At 42.2% G+C, this 17,197-nt stretch overlaps 1 long non-coding RNA gene across 1 annotated transcript in view; it reads left to right on the top strand.

Annotated features, from left to right (window-relative positions):
* The window catches only part of LOC135100482 (uncharacterized), a 36,553-nt gene extending 21,094 nt beyond the window's left edge, over positions 1-15,459 (top strand). The window contains exon 2 of the long non-coding RNA XR_010268732.1: positions 14,819-15,459. This is a non-coding gene — a long non-coding RNA (uncharacterized LOC135100482). The remainder of the gene's footprint in view (positions 1-14,818) is intronic.
* The last annotated feature ends 1,738 nt before the right edge of the window (positions 15,460-17,197 follow it).

The raw sequence follows: 17,197 nt of genomic DNA, 5'->3' as shown, positions 1-17,197 counted from the left end.
TCTCTCTCTCTCTCTCTCTCTCTCTCTCTCTCCAGTTTTTATTGTAATTTATCTCTTTTCTTCTCTCTCATTCTCCTTTCCGTGACGTGTTTTCATTTGTTTTCCTCTGTTTTATTTCTCTTTCCTGTTTTTCTCCTGACCGTCATTTCTTTTCCCTGTCTCATCTCTCCCTTTCATCCCCCGTCTTTTTTTTTCCTCCTATTTCATTTTATTTTCCCGTTCCTCTTTTATTTTGGTATCGGAATAAATCTTTCTCTCTTCATAACAAGCAAGCACTCGTACAAAATAAATGAATACTCCTTTATTTTGCCATCTCGCTCCTTCGCTTTTAACGGATTCCTGCTCCTTTATCCCCGTTTCGTAAAACTGCCCTCGTCAAATTTTCGTTTTTTGGAATCCTCGTGTTTATGATTTTTTGTTTTGTTTTGTTTTGTTTTGTTTTGTTTTGTTTTGTTTTCTCACACTTTTTTTTCCTCCGTTATTCATTTGTTTCCTTTCCGCTTTGACACAAATCTTTTTCATGTATCGTTTATCTTTTTATTGTTGTTCTTCCAGTTTTCCATTAGTTTTCCCTTTCGTTCATCTCCCTCCTCCTCCTCCTCCTTTCCTTTCCTTTCCTTTCCTTTCCTCTCCTCCTCCTCCTCCTCCTCCTCCTCCTCCTCCTCCTCCTCCTCCTCCTCCTCCTCCTCTTCCTCCTCCTCCTCGTCGTCCTCCTCGTCCTATGAAACCTTTTACTTTTTTTTTTGTCCCCAATTAATTTTTCCTCCAGTTTTTTTTTTCTTTATTCGTTATATTTAATTTATTTCCTTCTAATATTGTTGCCCGATTTTTTTCTTGTATTTCTCTTTTTATCATTTGTACTTTTCAATTACCATCGTTTTCATCGTATCATTCATCATCTCTTTCCTCACACGCGTCTGTTCGTTTTCTCATTTTCATTTTTATTTTTACAGCTTTCTTTCCATTCACTCCCCTCCTCTTCTCTTTCCTCCGTTTCCCTTTACACCTCCTCGTTCTCCATATTTTTCTTTATTTCTGCGTTTCTTTTCATTTACTCCTCCTCTCTCATCCATCCCCCTTCCGCTTTTGCTTTTAATTTCCTTCTTTCCTCTTTTATTCCTATCATCAATATCTTTTTTCTTTTGTTTCCTATATTTTTCCTCATTCCTATATTTTTCCTCATCATTCTCATCATTTCCCTCCCTTTAAGTTCTGTATTTCTCTCTCTCTCTCTCTCTCTCTCTCTCTCTCTCTCTCTCTCTCTCTCTCTCTCTCTCTCTCTCTCTCTCTCTCTCTCTCTCTCTCTCTCTCTCTCTCTCTCTCTCTCTCTCTCTCTCTCTCTCTCTCTCTCTCTCTCTCTCTCTCTCTCTCTCTCTCTCTCTCTCTCTCTCTCTCCCCCCCCATTTCTTCCTTCTCATTCACTCCCCGTTATTGTTTTCCCTTCGCTTCTCTTTCTATTCCATGTCACTAATACCCTTCCAGTCAACTCACCTTTACCTTTCTCTCCCTTCTCTCTCTTTTCCTTACCTTCTTTCCTTTCCTCCATCTTTTCCTAGTTCCTTCCATTTTTTTTCCTTCCACAATCCCCATCTTTTCCCTATTCTTTTCCTCCTTTACTCTCTCTCTTTCCCTCTCTTCTCTTTACTCCTCTTTACTCGTCGTCTCCTCTGCTCCTCCTCTTCCCCGTCAGCCTTCCCTTCAGTCCCAGCCTCCCTTAAGTCCTTCCTATCTGATCACTTAGAGAGACTTCCAGCTTCTCTGTTTCCCATAGGAGTGTTAATTATGCTGTGATTTACATACATTGCGGGACACTGTAGGAAATGGGGAGCCGGGGAGAGAGAGAGAGAGAGAGAGAGAGAGAGAGAGAGAGAGAGAGAGAGAGAGAGAGAGAGTATGAGGGTGAGAATAAAGATATATTTGAGGCAATAAATTCATGAAATGTTTGCATATTGGAGCTGGAGAGATTGATAGATAGTGAGAGAGAGAGAGAGAGAGAGAGAGAGAGAGAGAGAGAGAGAGAGAGAGAGAGAGAGAGAGAGAGAGAGAGAGATTCGTGCAGTGGAAAAGGGAAAAAATGCGAAAATATATAAAATAAGCTTACGAATATTGAGAGAGAGAGAGAGAGAGAGAGAGAGAGAGAGAGAGAGAGAGAGAGAGAGAGAGAGAGAGAGAGAGAGAGAGAGAGTTATATAGTCCGTCGGATCATAGACACTTGGATCGTTATCTTCTCGAGTCTGATCCGACCCACTTTGATGACAGTTTTCCCCCTTTCCTCATCCCTTATTTCCCTCCTCGTTTCTTCCATCTTCCTGTTCACACTCCCGTCTCCTTTCCCCACCATTTCCTCTCTTCCCCTCCTCCGCTTTTCTCCTCCTTCCTTTCGTTCCATCTATTCTTTCTGTCTCTTCTTTTTCCTCTCCTCTTCTCCTGTTCTTCCTCTTTTGTCCTCTCTTTCTTTCACCCTTTCTTTTACTCTTTTTTTCTCTTTATTTCCATTTTTATTTATCTGCTCTTTATCTTTTTCGCCTTTATTTTCTTATGCTCAGCTAATCCATTTCTCTTCCCCTTTTTTATTATTCTTGTTTTATTCAGCCCTTGCGATTTATATTTCTGCTTCTTTATTTCTTTTTCTTCCCCTGTTCCCTTCATTCCATTTATGAAGAATATCCCTACTTATTATTATTATTATTATTATTATTATTATTATTATTATTATTATTATTATTATTATTATTATTATTATTATTACTACTACTACTACTACTACTACTACTACTACTACTACTACTACTACTACTACTACTACTACTACTACTACTACTACTACTACCATCATCATCATCATCATCATCATCATTATCATCATCATCATCATCATCATCATCATCGTCATACAACCATAATTCCTTCTCCTTCCTTATTCTCCTTCTTCCTCGTATTCTATTCTCCAGTCTCCTATTCCAAATCTCTTTCTCCCATTACGCTTCACCCCTCGTCCCATTACTTCCCCCTCCCTTTCCTGTCCTCTCTCCACATTCCCCTCGTCTTCCCCTTCCACTACAATAGGAGGACGCCATCCTCTTTAAGTACAGTGTAATGCCTTGAACTGCGGAAGAGGAGGAGAGGAGGGGAAGAGAGGGGAGAGGAAGGAGGGTAGGGAGGTGAGGGGAAAATAGGAATATGAAGTGGGATAGAAAAAGAGACATATAAAAACGATGATGATGGTGATGATGGTAATAGTGGTGATAGGGGTTGTTGTTGTTGTTGTTGTTGTTGTTGTTGTTGTAATTATTACTTTTCATTTACTCTTGCTACTACTACTACTACTACTACTACTACTACTACTACTACAACTGCGACTATTGCGACCATTGCGATTGCTACTACTACTACTACTATTCTCAACATTAGTATTGATTATTGTTCGGTTCTTTCGTAACAGCAGCAGCAGGAAGAAGAGAACCAGGTCAATAGAAGCAGCAAGTGAATTAGGAAAGAAGAGGGGAGAAGGAGGAAGGGGAAGAGGGGAAGGAGGAAGAGGAAAAGAAAAAGGAAAAAGAATATTATATCACTGCTTCATATCTATACACTAAAAATTTCCACACACACACACACACACACACACACACACACACACACACACACACACACACACACACACACACACACACACACACTAACAAAAGCAGCAGTCACATTACCAAGCAGAGGAAGACGTAACAGCCACAGCCGAAATAGAGGAGGGAGGGGGAGAGAGGGAGGGAGGGAGGGAGAGAGGGACGAGGAAGGGGCGGAAGGCGGCCCTCACTAGAACCAGAACCAGCTCAGGAGTTCCATTCGGTTTCGTTCAGTGTCCCAGGAGACATCGCTCGGAGCCACAGTCTTTAGGGAGATATCGGGCGTATGAATCTGGGATGAGGACCGGAGGGAGTAAGGACTGGAGGGGCGGGAGGGGCTGAGGCTAGACGGATCAGGTGATTAGGCAAATGAGCGTTGTGAGGAAGATGCGAACTGCCTCCTTTCCCTCCCCATGCTGCTTCCCCACTGCTCTTCCGCGCGCCTGTCCTCATGCCTCCCCAGCACACTCAGGCTTGTTTCTCCAGCCGCCCACTCCCGCCCGTCCTTGCACAATCACTCATCCCCATCCACTGCTATGAAGTGTACCCCGTCAACCCACTTTCTCTCTCTCTCTCTCTCTCTCTCTCTCTCTCTCTCTCTCTCTCTCTCTCTCTCTCTCTCTCTCTCTCTCTCTCTCTCTCTCTCTCCCCACATTTACTTCTTTACAACTGAAACAGACGAGGTACATTTATAAAGATTAAGAATCCTACATAAAATATTAGTCATATTAGCCAAATTACATACGTGTATTTTTTATTTCCTTACCCTAACCTCCTCCCTTTCCTATCTCTTTATCTCATTTAATCTGCTTCTCCTTTTCATCCTCACTCTCTCCCTTCCCTTACATCTCCTTTTGCTCTTCCATTTGACCTCCTTTCCTCTCCTCGGCGTGTCCCTCCCTCCCTCTCTCTCTATCTCCCTTTCTACCTGTTCTTATCTCCTCCCTGATTCCTCGCACTTTCTCTCCCTCCCACTGGCCATTTCTGATAATACTGATAAACGTCCGCGCCCGCGCCTCGAAAGGTAAAAGGCACGGATGATAAGGACTTCTCCCTTCTCTCTCCTCTCCCTTATTTGTATGTTGCTCTCCTCTACATCGTTTTTACTTCTCATTTCTCCCTTTTCTTCTTTTCTTTTCTTTTCTTTGTCTTTTTTTCCTCTACTGTATTTTTTTGTTTTAATTCGCAGTTCTCTCCTCTTCTCTTCTGCCTTCTCTTTTTTCTTTTCTCTTTTCTCTTCGTGTCTTCTCTTTTTTCTTTTCTTTTATTTGCTTTATTTATCGGTTATATTCTCCCCTTTTATCTTCTCTCCTCTCTTTTCCTCTCTTTTCCTCTCCTCGCCTTTCCTTTCCTTTTCTTTCCTCTCCTCTCCTCTCCTCTCCTCTCCTCTCCTGCATTACTTCATTCCTCTTCCTTTCCATGGTCTTTTTTTTTTTTATATCGATACAACACTTCACTATTTTCCTTCCTTCCTCTTCTGTCTCCATTTTCCTCCCCATTCCTTGTCCCATATTCTTATCTGTGCTTTCCTCCTCCTCTTCTTTTGTCTTTCTCTTCTCTCCTTTCTTTTATCTTTTTGTTTTTTTTTTGTCTCCACTTTCTTGCTTCCTCCGTATTATTTTATCTCCCTCTCCCTTCGTCGTTTTGTCATATTATCGCTGTATTTTTTTTTCTTCTTGTTCCTCCTCCTTTTCTTATCCTCTCCTCGCCTTTGTTATTATATTATATGCTCTTCATCGTTTCTCTCCCTTATCCTTCCGGTCTTTTTTTTTTGTCTTATGGCTCTTCTTCTTTCTCTTTCTCCTTTCCTTCCTTCCTTACTTCCTGTCCTCCTCTTCGCTGTCCCTCCTTTCCGTTTAGAAGTGAACAAAAGTTGCCATGCCATACTTCTTGCCCTCTCCTCGCCTTCCTTCCTTCCTTCCTTCCTTCCTTCCTTCCTTCCTTCCTTCCTTCCTTCCTTCCTTCCTTTTTCTTTCCTGCTGCTGCTTTCCTTCGCTTCCGTTCAGGGATGAGTAGAGGTTGACAGCCACCTCGAGTGATGGTCCTCCTCCTCCTCCTCCTTCTCCTCCTCCATATTGTGATCTTTTGCAAGACGCTTCACAAGAGAACTGGGGCGGCAAAAAAAGTGTTTTAATAATCGTACTTTTAAATGCTTTGGTTAATATTTGTATTCTTAAACGCTTTGACCTCTCGATCCCCAGGACTGTTTTCAAAGGCCACAGAGATGATTAGGGTTCTCAAGGGTGCTTTTCCCAACTGATGATGTAGAATCTTCACAGTAAAACTATCACTAATGCTTGAAAATCTTGAAGGAAAATAAAAAAAAGTAATATCCTGTCTAGAATATATTAAAACAGTTGAGATAAGAAGCTGAGATGTTTCATAATGTTGTCCTAAGGTAATAGAAGGGCGGTAATGAAGCTAAATAGGCAACAGTCTGAATGTGGTCGAGGAATTAAGAAAGAGTGTTCAACGAGGGAGGAACGACAGATGAATACCCAACGCAGTGTGACTTGTCGTAGTAAAGCTTTGTGTTGGATCTGGTGGTGGTGGGAAGAAGGGAATTCATAACAAAGATATAGAAGAAAGTATACAATATTATGTGCTTGTAAGGTTTTCAGATTGATGATACCGGCGAGAGAGAGAGAGAGAGAGAGAGAGAGAGAGAGAGAGAGAGAGAGAGAGAGAGAGAGAGAGAGAGAGAGAGATGAAAAAAAAGTAAAAATAAGAAATTATGGGATAGAATGGAGCAAATGTGAAGGGAAGAGAAGAGGAGGAGGAGGAGGAGGAGGAGCAACAGAGGATAGATAAGAAGAGAATAAAAGAAAAAATAGAAACAAAAAAAGGATAAAAACAGGAGAAGAGGAGAGAGAGAGAGAGAGAGAGAGAGAGAGAGAGAGAGAGAGAGAGAGAGAGAGAGAGAGAGAGAGAGAGAGAGAGAGAGCGCATATTATAGGTAGAGAGGAGAGAGAGGTAGGGAGGGAGTGAGGAGTGGCTACAAAGCGGAGGAGAATAAGATGGAGGAAGATTCGAGCAGATTAAGGAGAACTATGCTGGAGAGATCTTGGGAGGGGATCTTAAGGGAGAGGCGGAGGGAGACAGAGAGAGAGACAGAGAGAGAAGGCAGGGAGAGAGGGAGAGTGGGGCTACCATCTCTTCCGAGGGAGCATATTCTTTGAAGATTTGACAATAAGTCTTTGAACGTTGTCATGAAAAAAGAAAAAAAGAAAGAAAGCCGCGGAATATATTAAAGGAGGAATCCCACGCGGACGAAATAATAAAAAAAAAAGGAGGAAATAATTAAGGAACAAAAGTCCAGGTAAGAAGTAGTGAAGTTAGAACCAGGTAATGACATCCACGTGTCCAGGAAGGAAGGAAGGAAGGAAGAGGATATATTAAACCTGTTAAAAATGTACCCAGATTGTGAGGACCTGGGAGAGGCTACACGTGAACTTGTATACACACTGGTTTATAATGCTGTTTGTTCAGTTATGTGGAAGACCGTGTGTGATGTACGAGGCTTGTGTGAAAAGTGCGGTGTTTGGTATTAGTAGTAGTAGCAGCAGTAGTGGTTGTAGTTGTACGTACTAGTAGTAGTACTAGTAGTAGTAGTATAAGTGACAGTGGTGAAGGTAGTAATAGTATTAGTGGTAGAACTGTTATTATTATTATTATTATTATTATTAGTAGTAGTAGTAGTAGTAGTAGTACTAGCAGTAGTAGTAGTAGTAGTAGTAGTAGTGGTGGTGGTAGAGGTAGTAGTAGTAGTATTGGTAGTAGTCGTAGTAGTAGTAGTAGTAGAAATTGTAGTAGTATATCCATTCACACGAAAATAAGATATGAAGTAACAAAGTATTGAAAGTATAATAAACGAATACGTGAATTTTGCACTAAGTCTCGAATCACTGCAGCAGGCGGAGTGTGGCACGTACTAATAAGGGTTATGTCAAGTAACGAGTCATTTAGGAAGTATACGTAACATGATGCCTATATGTAAACAATTCTCATGATAAGAACCAACAAGTGTGCTACTGAATTTTTCTTTCTCTTTTTTCATTTTTTATATTTTTGATTTTATTTGTTTCCTTTACATTTCTTTCTTTGTTTTATTTTCTTCATTAGTTTATTATTTTTTTTTATTTGTTTTTCCGTATCTAACATCTTTGGACATACGAATATGATACAGGAGTAGGTCTTTGTAATGCTATAAGTGATCAACTGTGTATATAACTACACTTGTGACTTCATCTACATCTCTCAAAACGACCTGGGACTTTTTTTTTGGAGCAGTGTCTGGTACTAGAGCGAGGCGTCTGGGCTTGAGTAAACAGGAAGTACTAAAAGAGGCGTATGTTTGAAGGTTGTAGGGCGTGGGGAGTGTGAGGTGACGGCGGGCTGACGCAGGTATGGGCCGAGTGACGTGTAGATTGAGGGGCGTGTAGTGTGGGAAGCGTGTAGGGCAAGTATTCAGAAACGCTTTGCTCTCTCACCACGACTAAATTTTCAAGGCCACAGAGGTGATTAGCTGGGTCCTCAAGAGTGTTTATCTTGTCAATCTTGTCAAAAAAATACGTGGAACTTCAAGTGTGTAACTTCAAGAAGAGTCTTTTAAATGTAGTGGAGATGTAGCGCAGAAGTGTTTCAAAATATGGCTCCAGGTTGGGAGGCGTGGGAGGTGAAGGACGTGTAGACTGAAACAACAAGTGGAGGGCTACAAGAACGTATGTGAGACTGAAAAAACGAGTGAAGGAGCTGGGGAACATAGAAACTAGCATAGACATGGACTAAAGGGACGTAACAGTACGGAGACGTGGGGACTGGAAAACACTGGACTGGAAAACACGAGAGCTGGAAAACAGGGTGACCAGGAGACGTGAAGGGGCTGAGGAGGCGGAGGTGGAAAAGGAGACGTGGCACCAACGCGAGGCATCATCTTGGCATCGCCGCGACAGAGGAAGGCTTGACCGAACCAATTTTCCACTTGGGCTAATTGGGTGTTTCCCGTAAGTGGCCTGTTTGTCGCCCCACGTGTTTGAGGGCGGGGCGAAGTGGGGCCGGGCGGGGTTGGGTGGGGCTGGGCGGTGTGGGGGTGCAGAGGAGTGAGTGAAGACAGACAGGTGTGGTGGGGAGATAAAGTGTGAGAATTATTAACACAATGGGCCATGGATGAGTTGCAGGTAATAAAAATAAAACAAGGGGAAACAGGAGAGAGAGAGAGAGAGAGAGAGAGAGAGAGAGAGAGAGAGAGAGAGAGAGAGAGAGAGAGAGAGAGAGAGAGAGAGAGAGAGAGAGAGAGACCAAAACAAAAACCGAGAAAAATATGACCACACATCAGACAAACATTATTAAAGACAGAAACAGACAGACAGACAGACAGACAGACAGCACCTGGATTTCCTTTACTTGCCCTGATGAGATGAAGATATGTGTTAATGTCTCTTTTCATTTATTCCTCCATTCCATTCATTTTTACTACGCTTGGTTTTGTTATCACGCCGGGAGAGGGAGAGGAAGACAAAGAAGATGTCCAATAATAATGTAAATAAGGAAGAACATGAAAAAAAAAGGAGGAGGAGGAGGAGGAGGAGGAGGAGGAAGTGAGAGAGATGCAAAGATGTAGATAAAGAGAAGGAACAGAGACCGAGTAGATTGAGGAAGAGGGAAGTAAAAAGAAGAGAGCGAAGATAAGGAAGAGCAAGAAGAAGAAGAAGAAGAGGTGAAGGAGATAATGGGGGAAGTAAGGGTTATTAAGATGTAGATAAAGGGGAGGAAGAGTGTAAGGAGTTGAAGGAAAAAGAAGATAAAAGAGAAACAGGAAGTAGAAGATGACGAAGAGGAAAAGATAGAGGTAGTCTTTATGGTGGAAGAAGTGGAGGAAAGGGAAGAAGTGGAGGAAGAGGAGGAGGAGGAGGAGGAGGAGATATATTTGGCTCCTTGATTTTGCATGGTCTAGATTTGAAGAAAGATTATTATGGAGGAGAGGGAGCGGAGAAAAGAAATGGCAGCAGGGGAGAGAGAGAGAGAGAGAGAGAGAGAGAGAGAGAGAGAGAGAGAGAGAGAGAGAGAGAGAGAGAGAGAGAGAGAGAGACCTATTTTAAGCGTTTGTAGTTCAGATAAGCAGAAAATAGGACAGCAGTGCACCATTCTCTCTCTCTCTCTCTCTCTCTCTCTCTCTCTCTCTCTCTCTCTCTCTCTCTCTCTCTCTCTCTCTCTCTCTCTCTCTCTCTCTGTCACTATTTTCTACGACTTCCATTCGATTTGCATTTATCTTACTCTTGCATATTCATGTTATTTATTATTTGCATTTACTTTTCTCATTTCCATACATTTATCATGTTTGCCTCGCTTTCCTTTCTCCATTCCCTTCCCTTTCCTTCTTTCCGACTGCAGTTTTTTCTCTTTTTCTTCTCCACTTTTCATATTTCCTTGCTCTCCACCTCAGTATCTCTCTTTCCGGCTTTATCTCCCCCACCTCCCTTCTCACTTCTCTTCCATCGTTCCTCCAACTCCTCCCCCTCCTCCTCCTCTTCCACCTCCACTTCCACCCCTTCACCCCCACCTCCAGCCCGTCTCTTTCACCTCCACCCCTTTCCCCACAATAAAGGTGGCACCAAAATTTTGCCAGAGTGACACTGCGTCTTTATGAGGGTACAAAAATTTGAATAAAGAAATTATAGGGTTAAAAAATCATATTTCCTTCTGGCAGGAAAAAAAAAAAAAAAACTGGGCTGAATTTCGAGATTTTTCCTTTTTTTTGGTATTATTTGTGCATATATGTATTTTTTATTTATTTATTTATTTATTTATTTTTTTTTTTTTGGTTTTGTTTTATTCGTGAGATATATTTTGAGTTTTTTTTGGGGGGTCCATCGCTCCAAGTTTCTCTCTCTCTCTCTCTCTCTCTCTCTCTCTCTCTCTCTCTCTCTCTCTCTCTCTCTCTCTCTCTCTCTCTCTCTCTCTCTCTCTCTCTCTCACGTATATGTATTCTTATATTAACTAAAATATAAGCATCATCCCGAATTTTCCTTTCTCCTCCTCCGTCGTTCCTTCAGTCTTTCTTTTTCCTTATTCCTTGTTCTCCTCTTATCCACCGTCCTCCTTTCCCTGCCCTGTGCTAGCAGTTCAAATCCTTCATATTACGAGGGAAGACCTATAGAAGAGAGTATTTCCTTTAAGCAGGCAACCTCATGATAAGCCAGCAGGGGTTTGTGGCGTACCTGCTATTATTCCTCTGTCCTTTTGTCCTTCCTGTCCTCCTCCTCCTCCTCCTCCTCCTCCTCTTCCTCCTTTGTACTATCCTGTCTGTTTCTTTACTATCCGACCAAGGGTAACTAAACTATTAGAGAAAAAAAGGCTCATTGAAAATAAAAAAAAAGGCCTATTGGAAAAAAAAATGAGCTAGCAACTAGTTAGCCAAATCGTTATTTAAGCCTAGTAAGGACCTCAGTGACTGTTGCTGTTCGGACTTCCTTTGTATTCCCTTGTATTCCTCTTCCTCCCCCGAGTCATCATCATAACCCTGCTCCTCTTCCTCATCCGCTTTCTCCTCATCCTTGTCTTCCTCTTCCCCCTTTCCTCTCCCGTTTCCTTCCTGCACCTCTGAGCACCGAGCCTCTCCAAACTTAACAGAATTTACCTGATGAGGGGTGCACCAGACGAGGCAGCGTGTCATCCGCCCAGTTTGTCATTCAGATGAGGGTGGGAGGCGGGGCTGAGGGTGGCTGGTGGTATTAGGAAGGTGGGCGGGGGTGGTGAAAGGAGAGAGTGTAGACGATTAGGTAGCTTGGTGTAAGACGTATATTGGTATGGTTGCTGAGATGGGAAGGTAGGGTTTGGGTGGATGGGTGCGTTGTGTGGTGTGGATGTGATGTGGTTTGTGGTGTATGTATGGACCATATTCTGAAACACTTCTTTGCCGCACTTCTGTTACTTTCAAAGGGTTTCTAATTGAAGTGGCGCGGTTTTTTAAGGGTGTCTTTGTGGTTCTAGTGACAGATTAACTAGATTTCTGCATTATCAACAGGAGAAACACTCTTGAGAACTCGGCTAATCGTGTCAGTGGCCTTTGAAAATAGTTGTGGTGAGTGAGCAAACAGTTTCTGAATACGGGCTTGTGTGTACGTAGGAGTGGATGTTTGTGTTGTGATAGGTGGGGAGGGAAGAGAGGTGGTGCTGGTGTAGATGGGTAGGGGACTGTGAATCATTGGTATAGTGGTGATAAGAGACAGACGAACAGACATACAGAGACTGGGAGGGACAGAGATAGACAGACGGATTTTTCATTTAACATAAAAGTTATAAAACATTATTTATTTTCCTCCCATTATGCAACCTTTCTCCCCTCCTTCGCCCGTTCTGTCCCTCGATCCCTCCCGCACCCAACCTCCTCCACCCCTGATGTTATAGAATGAAAGACGAGTGATTGTTGTCTTATTTTTGCGGTACAGGAGGAGGAGGAGGAGGAGGAGGAGGCATACGTGGCAGGGAGGATATGGGGAGGTAGACGTTGAATGGGAAGAGATGGGTAAGAGTGAAGGAGGGAGAGACAGTAGAGGTTGGGAGTGATTGGTTAGGGGGACAAGTGTGTGTTGGGAGGATCTGCGTGTTGGGTTTGGGAGAACAGCTTGAGGTTGGGAAAATGTAAAGGAATTGGATTTAACGTTGATTTTTCTTTGTTATTGTTTGTTGTATGTCGTTTGAAGTATTTAAGTTTCTTTATAATGTTTTCTTTTTCTTTTCGTAACACTTTTTTCGCGTTTTTTTTTTTTTTTATCACAACCTTTACTTTTCTCATCTCTTCCTATGGACAGTTACATTATAATACCTATTGTAGTTTTTAACCTTTGCTTTATTATTTTTCCTTCTCGCTTTCTGTTTTCATCCACGTTTTTTTTATACATAATTTTTTCCAGTTATTTTATCTTTATACTTTTCGTTTCTTCATCCCCGCCATCGCTTGTTATTACTTCACCTCTTTCTCCAGATCGGCACAAAATCTTCACAGGAATAAAAGCAAAATTTATGACGCATGCAATTGAGTCGAGATGCAGACACAGACTTGGGTTCCTCTCTCAGACAAAGGATTGAATTCCATGTTTGCGGCATCAATAAGATCTAATGCGATTCTGTATGGCATCCAATCTCTTTCCGCGAACGACTTAGGTTTTGAAGAGAGCTCGCTGGTGGAGGGAGGCAGCGGAGGAAAAGGTAAGGAAGGAGGAAGAGAACGCGGGATTAGTGAAGAGGGACATGAAAGGAGAGGAACGAAGATGGAGGAAGAGAAAAAATATGTATCAGGTGTAAAGTTATTAATTAAGTTAGGATAAGCTAAAAAGAATCATTGTGTAGGATTAGAGAAATGTATATGATCATTATTGTTTTCTTTACACAACTGATAACGAAAAAAAAATACACCAAAACATTTAAAATATTTTCAAACCTGAAAAGAAAGAAAAAAATGCAAGCCTAAACTTTTTCAAAATTTATAAATTGCAATGGAGCAAAAATTTGATACTATTTATTTTTTCATTAAATGTAAAACATTTTTTATACACATGCCGAGGTATCATAACTAAAATTATTATTATTATTATTATTATTATTATTATCATTATTATTATTATTATTATTATTATTATTATTATTATTATTATTATTATTACTATTATTATTATTATTACTATTATTATTATTACTATTGTTATTATTATTATTGTTATTATTATTATTGTTATTATTATTATTATTATTATTATTATTATTATTATTATTATTTATTATTATTATTATTACGGCCTTTCATGTGTATGAAGGATACACATGAAAGGCCATGATGCTTTACTGTAGGTTTTAAGAGAAACTTACATCATATCTTCCCAAAAGAAGAGAATCAATAACACCTAACGATTTAAAACACTTGAGAATTTTCTGTACCTTCATTATCATTAAATAAAGTTAATTCTTACTGCACGGTAAGCTAAAACTAATGTAAAATAGGGAACTGGTTTAAAAAAAATTAAGTGTAGCACAAGGACTAGGAAGGGAAAAATTATGACCATTCTTTATTGGTCACGCTAACAGAGTGAAGGAAACGAAACACGCGGCGCGAAATGCAAATGAACAAGAGAGTAAGAGAAACAACATTGGTGTTTTCATTAGTGGTTAGGCTGAAAGTGCAACTCGTGTTCGCGGTTACCTTGTGGATTTAGTCACCGCGATGAAGGAAGCGGAAGGTAACCTGATTATATATGAGCTTGATCCTTACTATGTGTGATGTGTGGTGCTGGTGTTGCTGCTGGCGGTGTGGTGATGATAAACACACACACACACACACACACACACACACACACACACACACACACACACACACACACACACACACACACACACACACACACACACACACTTCCCATGATACATTTTGGGTGTTTTGTTCAACTCTGGGCACGTGTGGAAGAGGAAAAGGAAGTGGAGGGAAAGGAAGGGAAGGGAAGGGCATGACAGGCACCACTAATACTCGCCTTTTTAAAGCTCTTCCGCTCATTTCCTCGCTCCATAAAAGTCTCCGGCGAAGTGATAAATTTCGTGATAATTGGAATTTTTATGGCTATCGTGTTGCAAAGGAAATTCGATGCTGTTTTAATGGTAATCATATTACAACTTTCAACGGTGGTAGCTGTGTGTGTGTGTGTGTGTGTGTGTGTGTGTGTGTGTGTGTGTGTGTGTGTGTGTGTGTGTGCGTTGGCAATATAAAAATTACTACTATTAGTATCCGGTTTATTTTAGCAAAACCTATTTTCACCACGACAAATATGAACGCGTTTTCCATATAAAAATGTGTTTTTCGTATACCATTCATTTCCGGTTATGTTTATTCATTAATGTGAGTGTTCGATCATGTGTGTGTGTGTGTGTGTGTGTGTGTGTGTGTGTGTGTGTGTGTGTGTGTGTGTGTGTGTGTGCGCATGCATGGTGGGTGTGTAGGATTCTTTCGTTGCGTCGTTGTTGTATTCCTCGTGTTAATCACTAATGACAGCAGAAAGCGTTATCGTGATTATTATTATTTATCAAACTGGATCTTGTCGTGCTTCATCCTCATCAACACATTTCACTTCATCAATTAGTAGAGTCGTACAACAATAACAATATCACCACCACAGCCATAATCATCGCCTCCCATACTTACCGTCTCTATCCTACAGGAAAATCATGCTAAAGTCGTGGCTATCCAGGTAAAAAGATCGTGACGGACACAACGAATTAGTGTTCACTGCATGTACCGGCGATGGTGTGAGGGTGTAGATCACAGTGTTACGAGGGTGACTGGAGTGTGAACCTTTAATATCGTGAAGAAAAAAGTGTTTGAAGTGTGTATCCTGAGTGGAGTGTGACGCATCAGAGGGGATCAGAACCTGTATCCCTGACCATCGGATCCCCGTCAGACCCAGACATGGGGTTATGAGGATGTGAGCGACCCGGCAGCTTGTAAGAGCCAGACGACCTAGTGGGATCCTAAGCTTTGGGTCTCACAGCGCCTCCCTCTCAGACCTTCATACTCAGGCCAGGTCTCAGCACACACGAGGCAGCATGGAGGGCGGCGTGTACGACAACATCAGCTGCGTGCAGGAGCTGGCTATCAAGGTAAGAATGCCAGGTCTCGTTAGCAGCAAGTAACGTGAGTCTCCATCGGTCTCCTCTCGTCTATTACAAAGGGGGAGACACCTGCCTTGTTAGCTACAGGTAATTGGAGCTTAGCAGTCCCTCGCTTCCCATAGCACAGCGTGAGTCTCGCCTATGCAGTAAAGGCTCAGGTGACTCACTGTTCGTGTTATCTATTATTACTTTGGATGTATCTTTTTTTTTTTACAATGGTAGAAATTTTAACAAGCTTAGTGGAATATTTAATTAGTTCACGTATGTTTTCATTTAAGTGAGTGAGTTTTATGAGCGTGGAAAGTAAATGTTTAGCGTTGTGAAAGGTGTTTTGTTGGTGTTAACAAGCGTGATGTTTAGTGTTTCAGGCCACTCGTGTGTGTGTGTGTGTGTGTGTGTGTGTGTGTGTGTGTGTGTGTTTATGAGTAGGTAGCTTTACTTCGTTAGATTTTATAAAAGTATATGGAATTTTAGGAAGTTACACATATATTTTTAGCCTCTTTTTAATACTAGGAGTAGACTGAGTAATGCTCCACATTGTTACTGCTCTTCTGTTTGTCCGTTTATTTTTCTCCCTGTCTGTGTATTTGTTTGTTAGTCTCTCTCTCTCTCTCTCTCTCTCTCTCTCTCTCTCTCTCTCTCTCTCTCTCTCTCTCTCTCTCTCTCTCTCTCTCTCTCTCTCTCTCTCTCTCTCTCTCTCTCTCTCTCTCTCTCTCTCTCTCTCTCTCTCTCTCTCTCTCTCTCTCTCTCTCTCTCTCTCTCTCTCTCTCTCTCTCTTCAAAAGAGGAGAAATTCCATAAAATCTACAGTTCCTCTTTTCAACTCATCGGTGGATTCCCCGAGGCGGTCCATCTCCCTCCTTCCTCCCATCATTTCCTTCCCTCTCCTCCTCCTCCTCCTCCTCCTCCTCCTCCTCCTCCTCCTCCTCCTCCTCCTCCTCCTCCTCCTCCTCCTCCTCCTCCTCCCCTCTCTCCCTACTCGAAACACCTTCCCTCCTCCTCTCCTACCCTCGTTTTCCCCTCCCGTACTTTCCCCTTAAAGTATCCTCCTCCTTCCTCTCCTCTTTACTTCTCTCCCGTGCCTACTCTCTTCCCTCTTCCCCTCCCTGCTTCCCTGCTTATCCCTTTCCTCTTCTTCGCTTTCTACTCCTCCTCTTCCTCCTCTGCCTCTGCCTCACCCTCATCAGCTGGACGGGAAGTATCTCGATCCTCTTTAAGCTGATCTGATCCAGCGTGGAGTCTTAGGTGCTGCTACTACTACTACTGCTACTGCTACTGCTACTACTACTACTACTACTACTACTACTACTACTACTACTACTACTACTACTACTACTACTACTACTACTACTACTACTACTACTACCACCACCACCACCACCATACTGATGCACCACTGGCTCCTCCTCCTCCTCCTCCTCCTCCTCCTCCTCCTCCTCCTCCTCCTCCTCCTCCTCCTCCTCCTCCTCCTCCTCCTCCTCCTCCTCCTCCTCCTCCTCCTTCTCCTCCTCCTTTTACTTTTATAACTATTACTGCTACTACTCTGCCGTCCCTACTACCTTTACTAATAGCATTACCACTGTTGCCAAGACCGATCTTACTACTACTACTACTACTACTACTACTACTACTACTACTACTACTACTACTACTGCTGCTGCTGCTTTCATCTATTGTCATCTTGCAGCAATCTCCAGAAGTCACATTTTGCTTCCCTGCACAAGAATGGAGACCAGGGGAGGAGGAGCAGGAGGAGGAGGAAGAGGAGGAGGAGGAGGAGGAGACGTTTCTGGCTCTTCCAATCTCAATAGCTCAGACATTTTACAAGAGTGAGTGGCTGCCTGGGTGAGGGGAGGGGAAGATGGGGGAGGGGAGGGGAGGGGAGGTGGAGCTGGTGAGCGGAGTTATGATGGAGAGAGAGAGAGAGAG

This window comes from Scylla paramamosain, chromosome 5 (genome assembly GCF_035594125.1).
Source record: "Scylla paramamosain isolate STU-SP2022 chromosome 5, ASM3559412v1, whole genome shotgun sequence".
NCBI lineage: Eukaryota > Metazoa > Arthropoda > Malacostraca > Decapoda > Portunidae > Scylla > Scylla paramamosain.
The sequence above is the reverse complement of the archived record's forward strand: the minus strand, read 5'-3'. Positions and strand labels throughout refer to the sequence as shown.